A 17,964-nucleotide genomic window follows, 5' to 3' on the forward strand; every position below is an offset into this window, starting at 1 on the left:
GGAATCGGGAGGTACAGAGTCAGGGTGTTGAGGATGTAGGAGTGTTACTGGTAATAAAGTGGGGGTAAAGTACAGGTTCTAATTAATTTATATATTAATTGGGTGGGGAAAGTGGTTATTTATAGTTGGAGGGGGCACAGAGTTGGATTACAATTTATAATTGGAATGGTGGGTTGCATAAAAACTAATTATATATTAATGGTGGGTGCACGTCTGTATTTAGCTGTGTAGTGTATAAGTTGGGGAAAAAGTGGGGAATGTGCTCTGGAATCAGTGCTCTAGATAACTGAAAAGATGAGTCCTGGCTGGAAGAAGTGATGGTGGTGTGCGCTGGATGAAGAAGAAAAGCGAAATCAGTGTGTTACCTGTAAACTGACACTATACACTGTATACTATATACAGAGCTCCTGTATATAATGTCATCGATGTTCAATGTATTACAGTTAGGGCCAGAAATATTTGGACAGTGACACAATTTTCGCGAGTTGGGCTCTGCATGCCACCACATTGGATTTGAAATGAAACCTCTACAACAGAATTCAAGTGCAGATTGTAACGTTTAATTTGAAGGGTTGAACAAAAATATCTGATAGAAAATGTAGGAATTGTACACATTTCTTTACAAACACTCCACATTTTAGCAGGTCAAAAGTAATTGGACAAATAAACATAACCCAAACAAAATATTTTTATTTTCAATATTTTGTTGCAAATCCTTTGGAGGCAATCACTGCCTTAAGTCTGGAACCCATGGACATCACCAAACGCTGGGTTTCCTCCTTCTTAATGCTTTGCCAGGCCTTTACAGCCGCAGCCTTCAGGTCTTGCTTGTTTGTGGGTCTTTCCGTCTTAAGTCTGGATTTGAGCAAGTGAAATGCATGCTCAATTGGGTTTAGATCTGGAGATTGACTTGGCCATTGCAGAATGTTCCACTTTTTGGCACTCATGAACTCCTGGGTAGCTTTGTCTGTATGCTTGGGGTCATTGTACTATGAAGCGCCGTCCAATCAACTTTGCAGCATTTGGCTGAATCTGGGCTGAAAGTATATCCCGGTACACTTCAGAATTCATCCGGCTACTCTTGTCTGCTCTTATGTCATCAATAAACACAAGTGACCCAGTGCCATTGAAAGCCATGCATGCCCATGCCATCACGTTGCCTCCACCATGTTTTACAGAGGATGTGGTGTGCCTTGGATCATGTGCCGTTCCCTTTCTTCTCCAAACTTTTTTCTTCCCATCATTCTGGTACAGGTTGATCTTTGTCTCATCTGTCCATAGAATACTTTTCCAGAACTGAGCTGGCTTCTTGAGGTGTTTTTCTGCAAATTTAACTCTGGCCTGTCTAATTTTGGTATTGATGAATGGTTTGCATCTAGATTTGAACCCTTTGTATTTACTGTCATGGAGTCTTCTCTTTACTGTTGACTTAGAGACAGATACACCTACTTCACTGAGAGTGTTCTGGACTTCAGTTGATGTTGTGAACGGGTTCTTCTTCACCAAATTAAGTATGCGGCGATCATCCACCACTGTTGTCATCCGTGGACTCCCAGGCCTTTTTGAGTTCCCAAGCTCACCAGTCAATTCCTTTTTTCTCAGAATGTACCCAACTGTTGATTTTGCTACTCCAAGCATGTCTGCTATCTCTCTGATGGATTTTTTCTTTTTTTTCAGCCTCAGGATGTTCTGCTTCACCTCAATTGAGAGTTCCTTTGACCGCATGTTGTCTGCTCACAGCAACAGCTTCCAAATGCAAAACCACACACCTGGAATCCACCCCTGACCTTTTAACTACTTCATTGATTACAGGTTTACGAGGGAGACGCCTTCAGAGTTAATTGCAGCCCTTAGAGTCCATTGTCCAATTACTTTTGGTCCCTTGAAAAAGAGGACGCTATGCATTACAGAGCTATGATTCCTAAACCCTTTCTCCGATTTGGATGTGGAAACTATCATATTGCAGCTGGGAGTGTGCACTTTCAGCCCATATTATATATATAATTGTATTTCTGAACATGTTTTTGTAAACAGCTAAAATAACAAAACTTGTGTCACTGTCCAAATATTTCTGGCCCTAACTGTACCTGTACAGTATACACTATATACAGAGCTCCTGTGTATAATGCCACTGGTGATCAATGTATTACCTGTACACTATATACAGAGCTCCTGTGTATAATGTCACTTTTGATATTAGTATTGTGTCTTGTTTATTAATGATCAGTGTTATAGTATTCAGTCACTTTGTGGTGGTGATATGTGGTCTGGTGATGGTGTTGGGGGTATTTATTCCTTGTATGCAGCATTATTCAATCACTATCTGGTGGGAATTATGTGTCCTGGTCTCGGTGTGTTGGTGTTTGTTTCTTGTATCTGGTATTATTCCGTCACTATCTAGGGTTAATATGTGTTCCAGTCAAGGTGTGGCGGTATTTGTTCCTTGCATGTGGTTTTACTCGGTCACTATGCGGTGGTAACATTTGGTCCGGTCATGGTCTCATTGCATTTGTCCCTTGTATGTGGTATTATTGGTCATTTTAAAAAATGTATGTGATACATTCCCTTAATGAAAAATAAATAAAAAGATACCTAAAAAGAGTACTGGATATTTTAAGAAATATTTAATAGGTTAGAGTAGAGAGCGGCCCTGCCAAAAGAATCTACCTTGGTGTGGTGGTGACTTAAAATTTGTTGGGCCAAAACAAAATCTGCTAGCTATGTATGTGATGTGGTGTTTGATGGAAACTTTTATTGTGTGATTAATGAGGACATTGTGCAGAAATTGAGTTTTTCCAAGAGTGGGCGGTGGGACTGTGGAAGGTTTGAGGGGTGGAGGCGGAGCTAGGGTAGAACCTGGGCAGAGTCTCAAGAGGGCCTGAAAATTATACTAGTATGGGGCCCTGAAATTCCATGTGGCAGCCCTGGATGGAAGTAATAAGCTTCTCAGCACTATGTCGTGCCTTCTGCCTTGTAAAACGGCAAAAATTAAACACAATTTTCTACCACGCAAAGTGTGCACATTGTAAAAAAAATGTATTTTATTGTACACTTTTCTGACCTTGTGGACACTTGAGTATTTGGTGAGTTTTTTGCCTAAGTATTTTTAAGCTAAAACCAGGAGCAGAATAATCGGAGCAAAATTATAAAAGAAACATGTGCACCACACGTGCCTTTTTTAATTGTCCAATTTATTAACCAAACCGCTCATACCCCACGACCATGCTGCATGAAAAATCTATGGATAGCTACTTCACAAGTAGTGTTTCAGTGTTATTTAACTTACTTTGCATTTTTGTTGAAATCGGGAATAGTTAAAATTAAAAGAGTAAATATAAAAAAGATTAAGGCTTTGCCGCTGTAAAACTAGTTGCATTTAAGAATCAAAGGTGCCAGAACAATACTGCTGGCTGCTGCAAATTATTTTCTATGCATGTATCTAGAATTAAACCTATTTGCAAACCTACAACATTTAGACAAGCCTGTGAAATACTGGGAGAATAGAGGCTGGTCAGATAATACCAAAATTGAAGTCTTTGGTTGCCATAATACATACCATGTTATGAAGCCAAAAGGCACTTTGTATCACCATAAAAACACCATACTAACAGTGAAGTTTGGAGGTGGGAACATTTTGGTGTGGGGCTGTATTTCAGCACATGGCACTGATGAACTTCATATGATTGAAGGAAACATGAATGGACAAATGTATAGAGACATTTTTCATACAACTTTGCTGCTATCTACCAGGATGATGAAAATGGAAGGAGGGTGTAAACTGTAAGAATGGCTCAACCAATCACCTGACCTGAATCCAATAGAAAATTTATGGAAGGATGTAAAGCTCCGCGTTCATAGAAAGAGCCCACTGGACCTTCAGAATTTGAAGAGTGTTTGTGTGGGAGAATGGGCCAAAATCACATCTGAGTAATGCATGCGACTAGTTTCTCCATACAGAAGGTGTCTTGAAGTTATCATCACCAATAGAGGATTTTGTACAAAGTATTAAATAAATTTCACTAAGTGTGTTCAATGCTTTTTTTCTGTGTCATTTCTCATTATTACACATAACTTAGCTTATGTCCATCTATGGTTTGAATTATATCTTTGCTTCTTTGGATTGGATGGCTTGTTTCCAACATCTGGTGATAATTTCATGTCAATAGCACCTATAAAAATATATTTACTAAGAAAATTGGTGATGCTTTTGCAGCGCCCCAGAGTCCTGGTCGTTGCAGTAATGTCATTCTTCCACTAGGGGGAGCAATGTTACGTCTGATGGCACAAAAGAAGTTCACCCTGCCAGGTATCACAGCCACACACACACTTCACACGCCAACCACCAGGGGGAGCAAAAGGTACTATCTATTAGGCCACTCCTCACACTTGGGTAAAACTGGGGGTTTGGTTAGGAAGTGAGGTCAGTTGGAGAAGGAGACAGTCAGGAGGAGAGGAGTGGACTGTGCTCGGCCCAGGAAGGAAAGAAGGACACGGAGCTGTGCCTGCACCCCATGCGGCAGCCTCCTAAGAAAGGACAAGAAAGGAAGTGTGCCGTAGTGAGTGAGCACCGAAGTCGTAGCAACAGGAGTAAAACACCAGTGGGATACCAGCTAGAAGCAGGCTGCCTCCCACTGAGCGCAGATCCGGTAGCCGGAACACCGAGGGAGTAATAGACTCTACGCTTTACTTCAGAGACCAGCAGGACAGTCGATTCCAAGTTGGCTGCCCGACCTAAGAACCTAAGCAGACAAGGTGGCAACGCGGAGGAGGGGCGACACTAGGGTCCCTATAAAATAGCCTCAGGCCACCACCGTCATACGGGTTTGTCCTATCCATCTGGGGGACAGAGAGAAGAGTAAAAAGAGTGAGGACCCTATGGGAGCTAATGCACGTAGGGACCTACTACGTTACTGTGCGCAAGGGGAAGGCTACTGATTTCCACCTGGATAAGGGGACTCTGGAATTGACATCAGACCGGCCGGACTCTGCCTACCCTGTGATCCGGCACTCTGGACTGTGGATGCTGAAGCCTTCAGTAAAGGTAAAGAGACTGCACCCATTGTGTCCTCGTTATTCACCGCGCCTTGCACCACCGACCATCACCATCTACACTTCTGGGAAGCCCTGGGGATATACTTCACCTGTGGGAAGGTATACCATCTAGCTGCCATTCCATCACCCCAGCGGACCCCAAAGCAGCGTTGGTCACCCTGACCGAATACCACAGGTGGTGTCACGAACACTACCATTATCTACAAACTCTAACCCCTTTTATTGGGCGCCCCTCATAGGGCCACGGTCCGGGTCGGGCCACCGTGACATCCCAGCTGAGGGAACTGAAGGATCCGGTAACGAGTACCCCATTGCCCTTACGTGGGGGTGTTGCAACAATCTTGGTGTCACGAAAAGGATCTACTTAAGCCTGAGAATTCGGGTCATGTGTGCCTTAGGACTGTGTCAGAATTGTGCTTGAACTGTGATCTGCTTAAGAACTGTGTATTGCTATTCCCCGCAAAGATTCCCGCCAAAACCGCCGCCATTGCTGCGCCACGAGGAGTGCAGGAGAAGAAGGAGGGCGTGCCATGGGAGGAGACCGCGAAAGCGGCGCCAAAAGTAGCGACTGCCTTCTCCGACTACGGCTGAAGGATGACGAGCTCAGAAATGCAGGAGCCGAAACTCCAGAAAATGGAGGAGCAGCATGCGAGAGCGAGCGAAGATCCCGGAGCAGAGATGGCTACCGGCGGGGACCAGGGAGAGAGCAACTTGCCTTCTTGCGGCCTCAAGTTGTCATCGGAGGACTATTCGGACATGCCACCGCTAGAGGAGATCGACTTCGTGCAGCTATGGGTGGAACAGCTGCATCGACTGTCGCAGCACCACGGCTTTACGGCACCACGGGCAACGAGATCCACCCTATCCCAAGAGAACACCCAGGCGGAGTCATTGTCTGTGCCGCTAACGGTTTCCGCATCCCGGACGGCAAAGTGGCTCGGTTCCGGGGGGACCGTGGCCAGAACACGTATGAAGGATACCGGCACCCCCGAGATTGGGCTGATCCCGGCGGTCACTCGCCGCCCCGCATCTGACCTGTCCCCTGCGCTTCCGGTGCGGTGGGGGGTAGTGGTGGTCTCTCCCCACCAGACTGGGATGGGGTATATACAAGAGATAGATCCACCAATCGGGACCCCCACCACCGACCATGAAAGACCATCTCCCGTGGGAACCGACTTTATTGTCTACGAGGCACAAAAGGGAGACATAGTCACGTACAACCGCTATTGGAAAGATGACGGTTGGCGTGCACGAGAAGTGAGAAAAAGTGCCCCTTTAATGTTGTCACCCGATGCCTGGCAGCCTGACTTGATCACCCTCGCAACCACGCAAGACTTGACCGCACAAGCTGATGCAGTGACTACCCTGCAAACCGCATTTGCAGTCCCTGACCTGACCGTGCCAGAGCAACTGATCCACGGGGTCGACGCGGACGAGGACATATATACGGATTGTCCGAGGCCAAAGGGTACCAGATACCGTACCGGTCCCTGGATGCAAATGCCCTCAGAACTTCAATAAACCTTGAAAACCTGAAAAATGTACATAGTTAACTGTTTCCTTCTTTTGCTGCTTAAACCCGTTCAGGGTTAACTTTTAAAGGGATCCCTTAGTTTACCCGGGATTCCTATTTTGTTCCAGTTTGCACAAGTTCATCATGGTTTTAAAGGAACATTGGAATCATAGACGGTGAATGGTTCCCAAACTGTCCTCTGTAAATAGTTTGCACCTTCTTAAAGGTGCTCTCTACTGGTTTTACAAAGAAAGAAGACTTTGAGAAGAAACTATTCCTGATGACGACATGAAAGTTTCTCTTGTCTTAAAGTTTATTAGTGACTTGTTGATTGTTTGCACTACCTCAGAAAAGACTGATTTTTCCTCTTAAAGGGAATGTTTACTCGTTGCAGTTTGATAATGTTTACATAGTAGATAGTATGTAGCAAGAAAGTTAGTAAATGATAGAATGTTAATGACGTACTTTAGATAAAAGTTAGGTTTTAGGAAGAAAAATGCAGTAGGCCCGTAGCGGTAGACAGATAGTCCTGCATGTTAAAAAGAAGAATAAAGAAAAGGTTAAAATTGCACATTAAGGGTTAATGATAGTATACCCTTGGAGGGTACTTGCACTTAGTAAGATAGAATATCTGTATGGGTAATTGTATTTCATAGTAAGTAAGTTAGTAACTGTTCTCTTTTATAATATGCAAAATGTGAATATGTTTTTGTTTGCAACGTTCAAGTGTTCTCACCTCCCATAAAGGGAAGCACTGTTAATTTATGTGTTTAAAGCTTATCAAAATTTTGCATGTCTTTGGCTAACCTGTAATTGTTGTGTTCTTTTCCCAGCCCGGGAGTGCTGGATTTAACGGGGTGAGTGCAGCGCCCCAGAGTCCTGGTCGTTGCAGTAATGTCGTTCTTCCACTAGGGTGAGCGATGTTACGTCTGATGGCACCAAAGGAGTTCACCCTACCAGGTATCACATTGCTGCTATGTACCAGGATGATGAAAATGGAAGGAGGGTGTAAACTGTAAGAATGGCTCAACCAATCACCTGACTTGAATCCAATAGAAAATTTATGGAAGGATGTAAAGCTCCGCATTCATGGAAAGAGCCAATTGGACCTTCAGAATTTGAAGAGTGTTTGTGTGGGAGAATGGGCCAAAATCACATCTGAGTAATGCATGCGACTAGTTTCTCCATACAGAAGGTGTCTTGAAGTTATCATCACCAATAGAGGATTTTGTACAAAGTATTAAATAAATTTCAGTAAGTGTGTTAAATACTTTTTTTCTGTGTCATTTCTCATTATTACACACTAGATGGCAGCCCGATTCTAAAGAATCGGGAGTCTAGAATCCATATATACTTTATTTATTCAAATGTAAGAATAATACAATTAATAAATAATAGTAAGAAAGAACAAAAATAATAGGCAGTATATGGAGAAAAAGTTCAAAATTGGTGTGAAAATGTCACTGAACCACTTCACAACTAAATATATATAGTTTTGGTAAATGGTATTATCATTTTTTTGACGAAATTCGGCAGGAGCTTGAAGAGCAACGTCACTGGGCCCGCCTCCACGCAGTAGAAACTTGCTGTGAGGTAAAAATTCAAAAATCACACCAAAATGGCGGGCGGAGTGTGTCACAGTACGGCACGTTTCTGATTGGTCGCTCGCAGCAGGCGGCAACCAATCAGACACTGGACACTGTTGACGTCACTTATCTCCGGACATTAGCTCCGGACATTAGCTCCGGACATTAACTCCGGACATTAGCTCCGGACATTATCTTCGCACATTAGCTCCGGACATTATCTCCGCACATTAGCTCCGGACATTAGCTCCGGACATTAGCTCCGGACAAAGCCACGGAAGTTGGCACAAATTGCAGGAAGTAGTATTCTAGGCAATTAATCTCCGGACATTAGCTCCGGACATTAGCTCCGGACATTAGCTCCGGACAAAGCCACGGAAGTTGGCACAAATTGCAGGAAGTAGTATTCTAGGCAATTATATATTAGATAACTTAGCTTATGTCCATCTATGGTTTGAATTATATCTTTGCTTCTTTGGATTGGATGGCTTGTTTCCAACATCTGGTGATAATTTCATGTCAATAGCACCTATAAAAATATATTTACTAAGAAAATTGCTGATGCTTTTGCAGCGCCCCAGAGTCCTGGTCTTTGCAGTAATGTCATTCTTCCACTAGGGGGAGCGATGTTACGTCTGATGGCACCAAAGAAGTTCACCCTGCCAGGTATCACAGCCACACACACACTTCACATGCCAGCCACCAGGGGGAGCAAAAGGTTCTATCTAATAGGCCACTCCTCACACTTGGGTAAAACTGGGGGTTTAGTTAGGAAGTGAGGTCAGTTGGAGAAGGAGACAGTCAGGAGGAGAGGAGAGGAGCGGACTGGGTTCGGCCCAGGAAGGAAAGAAGGACACGGAGCTGTGCCTGCACCCCATGCGGCAGCCTCCTAAGAAAGGACAAGAAAGGAAGTGTGCCGTAGTGAGTGAGCACCGAAGTCATAGCAACAGGAGTAAAACACCAGTGGGAGACCAGCTAGAAGCAGGCTGCCTCCCACTGAGCGCAGATCCGGTAGCCGGAACACCGAGGGAGTAATAGACTCTATGCTTTACTTCAGAGACCGGCAGGACAGTCGATTCCAGGTTGGCTGCCCGACCTAAGAACCTAAGCAGACAAGGTGGCATGTTGTGAATTCCGCTCTTGGGCTCCCTCCGGTGGTTGTAAGTGGCACTTTTGTGAGTTCTGCTCTTGGGCTCCCTCTTGTGGTTTCAAGTGGTATGGCTGCTCCTTGGAGTTAGCTGTCTTCAGCTGCCTCCACTTATCGTCTCTTCTGCTCGGCTATTTAGGCCTGGCTTTTCCTTCAGCCAGTGCCACTTGTAAATGGTTCCTGGTTGGATTCACATCTCTGTGGAGTTCCCTGTTATCCTGACCAGTTCAGCAAAGCTAAGTTTTTGCTTGCTCTTTTCTGTCCATAGATTGTGGACTTATCCATTCTGTGCTTTCTATGTTTGTCCAGCTTATCAGTGTGAATTAATTCTGTCTTGCTGGAAGCTCTGGGAGGCAGATTTGCCCTCCACAGCTTTAGTCAGGTGTGTAGATTTTTTTGTAAACTCTGCGTGGATTTTTGTAGTGTTTTATACTGACCGCACAGTATTCCATCCTGTCCTATCTATTTATCTAGACTGGCCTCCTGTGCTCATCCTGGTTTCATTCTGTGTATGTCTTTTCCCTCTCCACTCACAGTCATTATTTGTGGGGGGCTAATCTATCCTTTGGGTATTATCTCTGAGGCAAGATTGCTTTCCTGCTTCTTTCTTTAGGCGTAGTTAGCTCTTAGGCTGTGAAGAGATGCCTAGGGAGAGTTAGGAGCATTCCACGGCTACTTCTAGTGTTGTGTTGAGCTTAGGGACTGCGGTCAGTACAGTTACCACTTCCTTCAGAGCTCGTTCCATGTTGCTCCTAGACCACCATATCATAACAATGGCAACGCAGATGAGGGGCTACACTAGGGTCCCTATAAAATTGCCTCAGGCCACCACCATCATATGGGTTTGTCCTATTCATCTGGGGGACAGAGAGAAGAGTAACAAGAGTGAAGACCCTATGGGAGGTAATGCACGTAGGGACCTACTACGTTACTGTGCGCAAGGGGAAGGCTACTGATTTCCTCTTGGATAAGGGGACTCTGGAATTGCCATCAGACCGGCCGGACTCTGCCTACCCTGTGATACGGCACCCTGGACTGTGGATGCTGAAACCTTCAGTAAAGGTAAAGAGACTGCACCCATTGTGTCCTCCTTATTCACCGCGCCTTGCACCACCCACCATCACCATCTACACTTCTGGGAAGCCCTGGGGATATACTTCACCTGTGGGAAGGTATACCATCTAGCTGCCATTCCATTACCCCAGTGAACCCCTAAGCAGGGTCAGTCACCCTGACCGAATACCACAGGTGGCATCACGAACACTACTATTATCTAAAAACTCTAACCCCTTTTATTGGGTGCCCCTCATAGGGCCACGGTCCGGGTCGGGGCACCGTGACATCCCAGCTGAGGGAACTCAAGGATCCTGTACCGAGTACCCCATTGCCCTTACGTGGGGGCGTTGCAATTTCATTACTTATTTCACCTGCTGTATATATTTAAAAGCACATATACTGTGTATATGGTGTGTGATATATATATATATATATATAGAAAAAAAAACAACCAGCACTCCTAATGTGAACACGTGCAAGCTGCAAACTGCAATATAGATAAAAAAGAGCACAGCAGCACATGTACATGAATCTAGGCCGTGTGAAAACACAGACAAATATTTAATATGAATAACACTTCTCAAAAATATTTTTCACACATTTTAAATTTTTTTTTATTTTTATAAAACTTACAGTAATGGAAAAAATGAAAATTCTTAGCGCATAAATTGGCCAATTCATGTGTGCCCATCAACCACAGCAAGATGATCTTCTTCTGATGGGTCCTACTCTACCATATATGCCTCGTTTGGGCCACCAGCCTACAACTATGGACAAAACATGTCACTCTGGGCTAAATCTACAATATATGGGCAGGTAGAGTTGATTACCGCCACCTGCAAGGTCAATGGGAGGAGTGCAAGAATTGTCTGGATGCAACCAACATCCAATAACTAAATAGAGAAAAAAAACAACCAGCACTCCTAATGTGAACATGTGCAAGCTGCAAACTGCAATATAGAAAAAAAGAACACAGCAGCACATGTACATGAATCTAGGCCATGTGAAAACACAGACAAATATTCAATATGAATTATACTTCTCAAAAATATTTTTCACAAATTTTCTCAAAAATTTTTTTTTATAAAACTTACAGTAATAGATGAAATGAAGATTCTTAGAGCATAAATTAGCCAATTCATGTGTTAGGACTGGTGGAACGCACTAAGTTTAAGATGGAATAGTATTAGGTGCGTTCGCAGTCTGAGGTCCACGATGCAGGTGAAACCCTGCTGTTAGTAGTGACGGAGGATATGGCGGTACAATGTGAATACACACACGGCACAACTTCACCCTGTGTGAAGGAAGAGAACCCTGTTGCGTCACAGGGCCGCGGTACCGCACCAAGAGCGCAAGCAGGGAGTCTCAGAACTCAATCCCAAGACACAGGATTTGAGTTCATAAGGACCTCATGCGCTTGACACCGCAACTGGGGTGTCAGAGTGACAGAAATAATTGAATTTAAGATGCATGCGGTGCCGCACTGGTGGACACCACTAACCACCCAGGTTTGGGTCAGGAAAGCGCATGGCGCCGCACTGGCGGTCACAGCAATTAGAAGCTGTAATGTGTGAAACGTGCTGATGGCTTGGTCGGGCGCTAGATAGCTTCCATCATTCGCGAACAGTCAACAACACTAGGAATGGGAATGATATAGGAGCTTTCATCCATCGACATACATCCATCTACACACACACATTATAAAGTCAATACTAGCGCATGGCCGTACAGCCATGCGAGCCTTAAATAGTTGCAGCACGTTTAGGACCTTCAAAGACGGACCAATTGAGTTGCTGCAGTACCTGAGCATGTGACCCCAGATCTCCACTGAGAGATCTTGCCCTGGGCATGCTCAGAGTGCAAAGCAGGAATTAGTCCTAGCACCTACAAGGACCTTCCAAGAAGGACCAATGACCTTAGCTGCAGTATCTGATCATGTGACCCTCGATCTCCACTGAGAGATCTTATTCTGGGCATGCTCAGAACGTGAAAAGCAGGACTTAGTCCCAGAAGCGTCTGCTCACTGCTGCCCAGCACTGACTTCAATGGCAGAAGCAGGAAATGCAGCAGTAACTCTAAGCACAGAGTCAGACTGAGCGAAAAGCTGGGATCGACGTCTCCGCTGAGCAGGCTCCACTGCGGCACGAGAAGAATGGGAGACTGCAGCGGAGATGGCCCAAGATTCCCCCTGTGCAGAGGCAGGAACTCAACCCCTAACATGTGTGCCCATCAACCACGGCAAGGTGATCTCCTTCTGATGGGTCTTACTCTACCATATATGCCACTTTTGGGCCACCAGCCTACAACTATGGACAAAACATGTCACTCTGGGCTAAACCTACAATATATGGGCAGGTAGAGTTGATTAGGAACTCTCTACCCCAACACATCAGACTCTCGCCTACCATAGAAACCTTCAAAAAGAACCTGAAGACCCACCTCTTCCGACAAGCCTACAGCCTGCAGTGATCCTGAAGTTACTGAACTGCCGCGCAACCTGCCCTACCCTCTCCTAGGGTTTCAAAAAAAATTTTTTTTATAAAACATACAGTAAAAGATGAAATAAAGATTCTTAGCGCATAAATTGGCCAATAGTTGTAGGCTGGTGGCCCAAAAGTGGCATATATGGTAGAGTAGACCCATCAGAAGGAGATCACCTTGCCGTGGTTGATGGGCACACATGAATTGGCCAATTTATGCGCTAAGAATCTTCATTTCATCTATTACTGTATGTTTTATAAAAAACAATTTTTGAAAAAATTTGTGAAAAATATTTTTGAGAAGTATAATTCATATTGAATATTTGTCTGTGTTTTCACATGGCCTAGATTCATGTACATGTGCTGCTGTGTTCTTTTATATATATATATATATATATATATATATATGTATATATATATACATATATATATATATATATATATATATATATATATAAATATATAGTACAGACCAAAAGTTTGGACACACCTTCTCATTTAAAGATTTTTCAGTATTTTAATGACTATGAAAATTGTAAATTCACACTGAAGGCATCAAAACTATGAATTAACATATGTGGAATTATGTATATATGTGTGAAACAACTGAAAATATGTCTTATATTCTAGGTTCTTCAAAGTAGCCACCTTTTGTTTTGATGACTGCTTTGCACACTCTTGGCATTCTCTTGATGAGCCTCAAGAGGTAGTCACCGGGAATGGTCTTCCAACAATCTTGAAGGAGTTCCCAGAGATGCTTAGCACTTGTTGGCACTTTTGCCTTCACTCTGCGGTCCAGCTCACGCCAAACTATCAGGTCATCTGGCGTAGCACCCCATCACTCTCCTTCTCGGTCAAATAGCCCTTACACAGTCTGGAGGTGTGGTTGGGGTCATTGTCCTGTTGAAAAATAAATGATGGTCCAACTAAACGCAAACCAGATGGAATAGCATGCCGCTGCAGGATGCTATGGTAGCCATGCTGGTTCAGAATGCCTTCAATTTTGAATAAATCCCCAACAGTGTCACCAGCAAAGCACCCCCACACCATCACACCACCTCCTCCATGCTTCACGGTGGGAACCAGGCATGTAGAGTCCATCCGTTCACCTTTTCTGCGTCGCACAAAGACACGTTGGTTGGAACCAAAGATCTCAAATATGGACTCATCAGACCAAAGCACAGATTTTCACTGGTCTATTGTCCATTCCTTGTGTTCTTTAGCCCAAACAAGTCTCTTCTGCTTGTTGCCTGTCTTTAGCAGTGGTTTCCTAGCAGCTATTTTACCATGAAGGCCTGCTGCACAAAGTCTTCTCTTAACAGTTGTTATAGAGATGCGTCTGCTGCTAGAACTCTGTGTGGCATTGACCTGGTCTCTAATATGAGCTGCTGTTAACCTGCTATTTTTGAGGCTGGTGACTTGGATAAACTTATCCTCAGAAGCAGAGGTGACTCTTGGTCTTCCTTTCCTGGGGCGGTCCTCATGTGAGCCAGTTTCTTTGTAGCGCTTGATGGTTTTTGCCCCTGCACTTGGGGACACTTTCAAAGTTTTCCCAATTTTTCAGATGGACTGACCTCTATTTCTTAAAGTAATAATGGTCACTCATTTTTCTTTACTTAGCTGCTTTTTTCTTGCCATAATACAAATTCTAACAGTCTATTCAGTAGGACTATCTGCTGTGTTTCCACCAGACTTCTGCTAAACACAACTGATGGTCCCAACCCCATTTATAAGGCAAGAAATCCCACTTATTAAACCTGACAGGGCACACCTGTCAATTGAAAACCATTCCCGGTGACTACCTCTTGAAGCTCATCAAGAGAATGCCAAGAGTGAGCAAAGCAGTCATCAAAGCAAAAGGTGCCTGCTTTGAAGAACCTAGAATATAAGGCATATTTTCAGTTGTTTCACATTTTTTTGTTAAGTATATAATCCCACATGTGTTAATTCATAGTTTTGACCCCTTCAGTGTGAATTTCCAAATTTCATAGTCATGAAAATACGGAAAAATCTTTAAATGAGAAGGTGTGTCCAAACTTTTGGTCTGTACTGTATATATATAGATATATATATATATCTATATATATAATTGCCTAAGGTTTTTCCGCCTGTCTGTCTGTCTGTCTGTCTGTCCTGGAAATCCCGGCTCTCTGATTGGTCGAGGCCACCAGGCCTCGACCAATCAGAGACCGGCACAGCATCGACGTAGAAATCCCGCGTCTCTGATTGGTTGAGGCCGCCAGGCCTCGACCAATCAGCAACGGGCACAGCGACGATGATGTCATAAAGGACGTAGACATCCCGCGTCTCTGATTGGTCGAGGCCGCCAGGCCTCGACCACTCAGCAACGGGCACAGTGACGATGATATCATAATGGTTGCCATGGCGACGATGATGTCATAAAGGTTGCCTCGATCAATCAGCGACGGACACAGTCTGCCGCGAATTCTGGAATCATCATTGTCCATATACTACGGGGACATGCATATTCTAGAATACCCGATGCGTTAGAATCGGGCCACAATCTAGTATATATATATATATATATATATATATACAGTATATATAACGTAAAACATATTACTTACCACATGGAGTGCAATATTAATATATAATATATATAATTCCCATTTATGATATATTTGATTTATTAAAATAGTCACTAAGGTTAAACCGAACATAAAATAACCCACATGTGAAATGGTAGTTTTATTTTAATCAATAAGATTTCACAAGTTGGTTTAGAACACTGCCACAGAGACACTTGTAGAAAACAAAATCCATTTAAGGCACAAGCCTCTGTATTTCAAAAGAAAAAAATTGGTGTCTGGATGCATTAGCGCTAATAGACATACCACATATACTTCAGCAAAGTGTTCAGCAAGGACCCACCTTTAGTACTTAGAATACATTCTGCAATATTGTTATTGCAATTTATCATGAAGTGAAATTTATTTAACAATGATTGCTCGGGCTAAAATATTTTTTACAAATTCAATCTTTATTTATAATATAATCCTAACTGAATAATTGTGACTATATTCACTAATAGTAAACTGTGCTAGGACTCAAACTCTAGAACATGATTTGGGCAGGGCTCCATTTGTGGACTACTTAATGATCCTACTATTCTCAGTTAACAGTCTCAAGATTCATTACTGGTTAGGATAGCCACTTTAATCTGGTGTCACACAACTGTAATGTACATTTTAGCTTTAGGATTATGGTAATAACAAGTCCCTCTTCTTATGATTCAACATTTCGACATCTACTAAAACAAATCTAGAACACAAGAGGATGATAGGCAGCATTGGATCTCATAAATTTAGGCAAAACACATGTACAGATGTATCATACTTTAACTTGACTCTTACAGAACCACAAACACCGCCCATTAGCAAAGTCATCTTAAAAGTTTCCAAGATTTGTAATTATGTGCTTTTAAAACATTTATCTCTGGTTCTTTTTGTTATTTGGTATCCTTAACTTTATGGTTCATTCTAGCTACACACTGCTTGATTATTTTTTTTAAAAAAAGGTTGCTCAATAAAGTGGATCCAAAAGAGATTCTTTTTCACTAAAACTCACTAAACTACAATAATTATTAAATAGCTTAAATACATTAACCATATCAACCATTTTTTAGAATTCGGAGTAAAAAAAATCAACAAAAGCTACAAAGCAAAAATAAAAAAGTCACTTGAAATTCAAATGATGAATCGGGCTCTTAGACTTAACAGTTTAACCTTTCACAAGCTCTAATATCCAGCACGAGCTACTGTGGGTATTTTAAGACTGTCTAGTCTAAGTCTTAAAATTAAGTACATTTAAAAAAATCTACTCAACTGATTCTGATTCCATCGATTTTTTGTTTCACTTACTTCTGCACACAAATGGCCTGCTGTGTTCCCACAAATGTGTAGTGCAGCATATGTTAATACATAAAAAGTACTCTTAATAGTTTGTTTATAATGGAAAGGACTTCTAGGTCTTGTTCACCAACATGTATAGCACAGCCTTCTTGTGGGCACACAGATGGGTAAGGAAATTGAGTACAAACATGAAAAAGGCACATTGTGATTTAGTTTTTAATCTAGTTACTGATTACTGTTGCTTAGGGGGAGTTTTGTATGCGAGAGAGTCTCTTTTATTGTACATGAACATGTTTAACACTTATGGTAGGTACTTTTCTACCAATACCAGAAAAACTATATTACCACTAATATAATCATAAACTTACTGTTTTCAAGAAACAGATATAGAAATCGGATGTGTTCTTGAGGAAAATAAAGCATCCCAGATTTTTCTCTTCCTCCATATTTTCAACTACATATGAAGTCACAAATTTAGCTGAAGGGTGAGCCCTAGATCTGGATTAGAGATCCAATTTACCATATCATTCATCAAATAATTTTTCCAGAGGTAAAACTATTTTAAGTGTCCTGCAAAAAACTTGGGACTTGGGGCGTTTTTATGCCAGACACAGATAGCTCTACTCACTTTTTGAAAAGTTATCAATGCTTATCTCAGAGGGGGGTAGTGAAGCACAGCTGAAAAAATCTTAATAATTTGTTGACATAAATTACAACAGAAATGTAATCTAGTCCCTGACTGGTGTACATTTATTGTGGTAACTAATGGCAGCTATAAGATCAACTAAATTCATTAAGAGTTGCCATCCTCCTAAAGAATTTGGCCTATCTTACCCCAACACAACCCTTATTAAGACAGACATGCAAAATGTCACTCTGAATGATTTGGGGCCATAAACTTTTTAAAAAGTCACCAAGTTATTTTTGGCATAGATACACATATGTATGTTAAAGCAGTGAAGTTAAGGAGTTCTCCAAGAACATAATTAAATGATCCCATCGCATACTTACAATGGTAGCCCATCTTAGTCTGAAATCAGGATGGACTTTAGTTTAAAGAAACTTAGCTCCCAAATCCTGTACCTCAACTGACAGAAGTGCTGTATCATAAGCAAACATACCTCGGTGAGCCAAGGAGAAAGTTAAATTAAAAGGAGTTCTGTGGATATTATCCGCGCTGCTGAAAAAATGCAGGTCCAGACTTGTTAAATAACAGAAAATAGTGGATTAATCTACACGTTTCAAAGTCCAAATGACT

Source organism: Ranitomeya imitator, chromosome 3 (genome assembly GCF_032444005.1).
Source record: "Ranitomeya imitator isolate aRanImi1 chromosome 3, aRanImi1.pri, whole genome shotgun sequence".
NCBI lineage: Eukaryota > Metazoa > Chordata > Amphibia > Anura > Dendrobatidae > Ranitomeya > Ranitomeya imitator.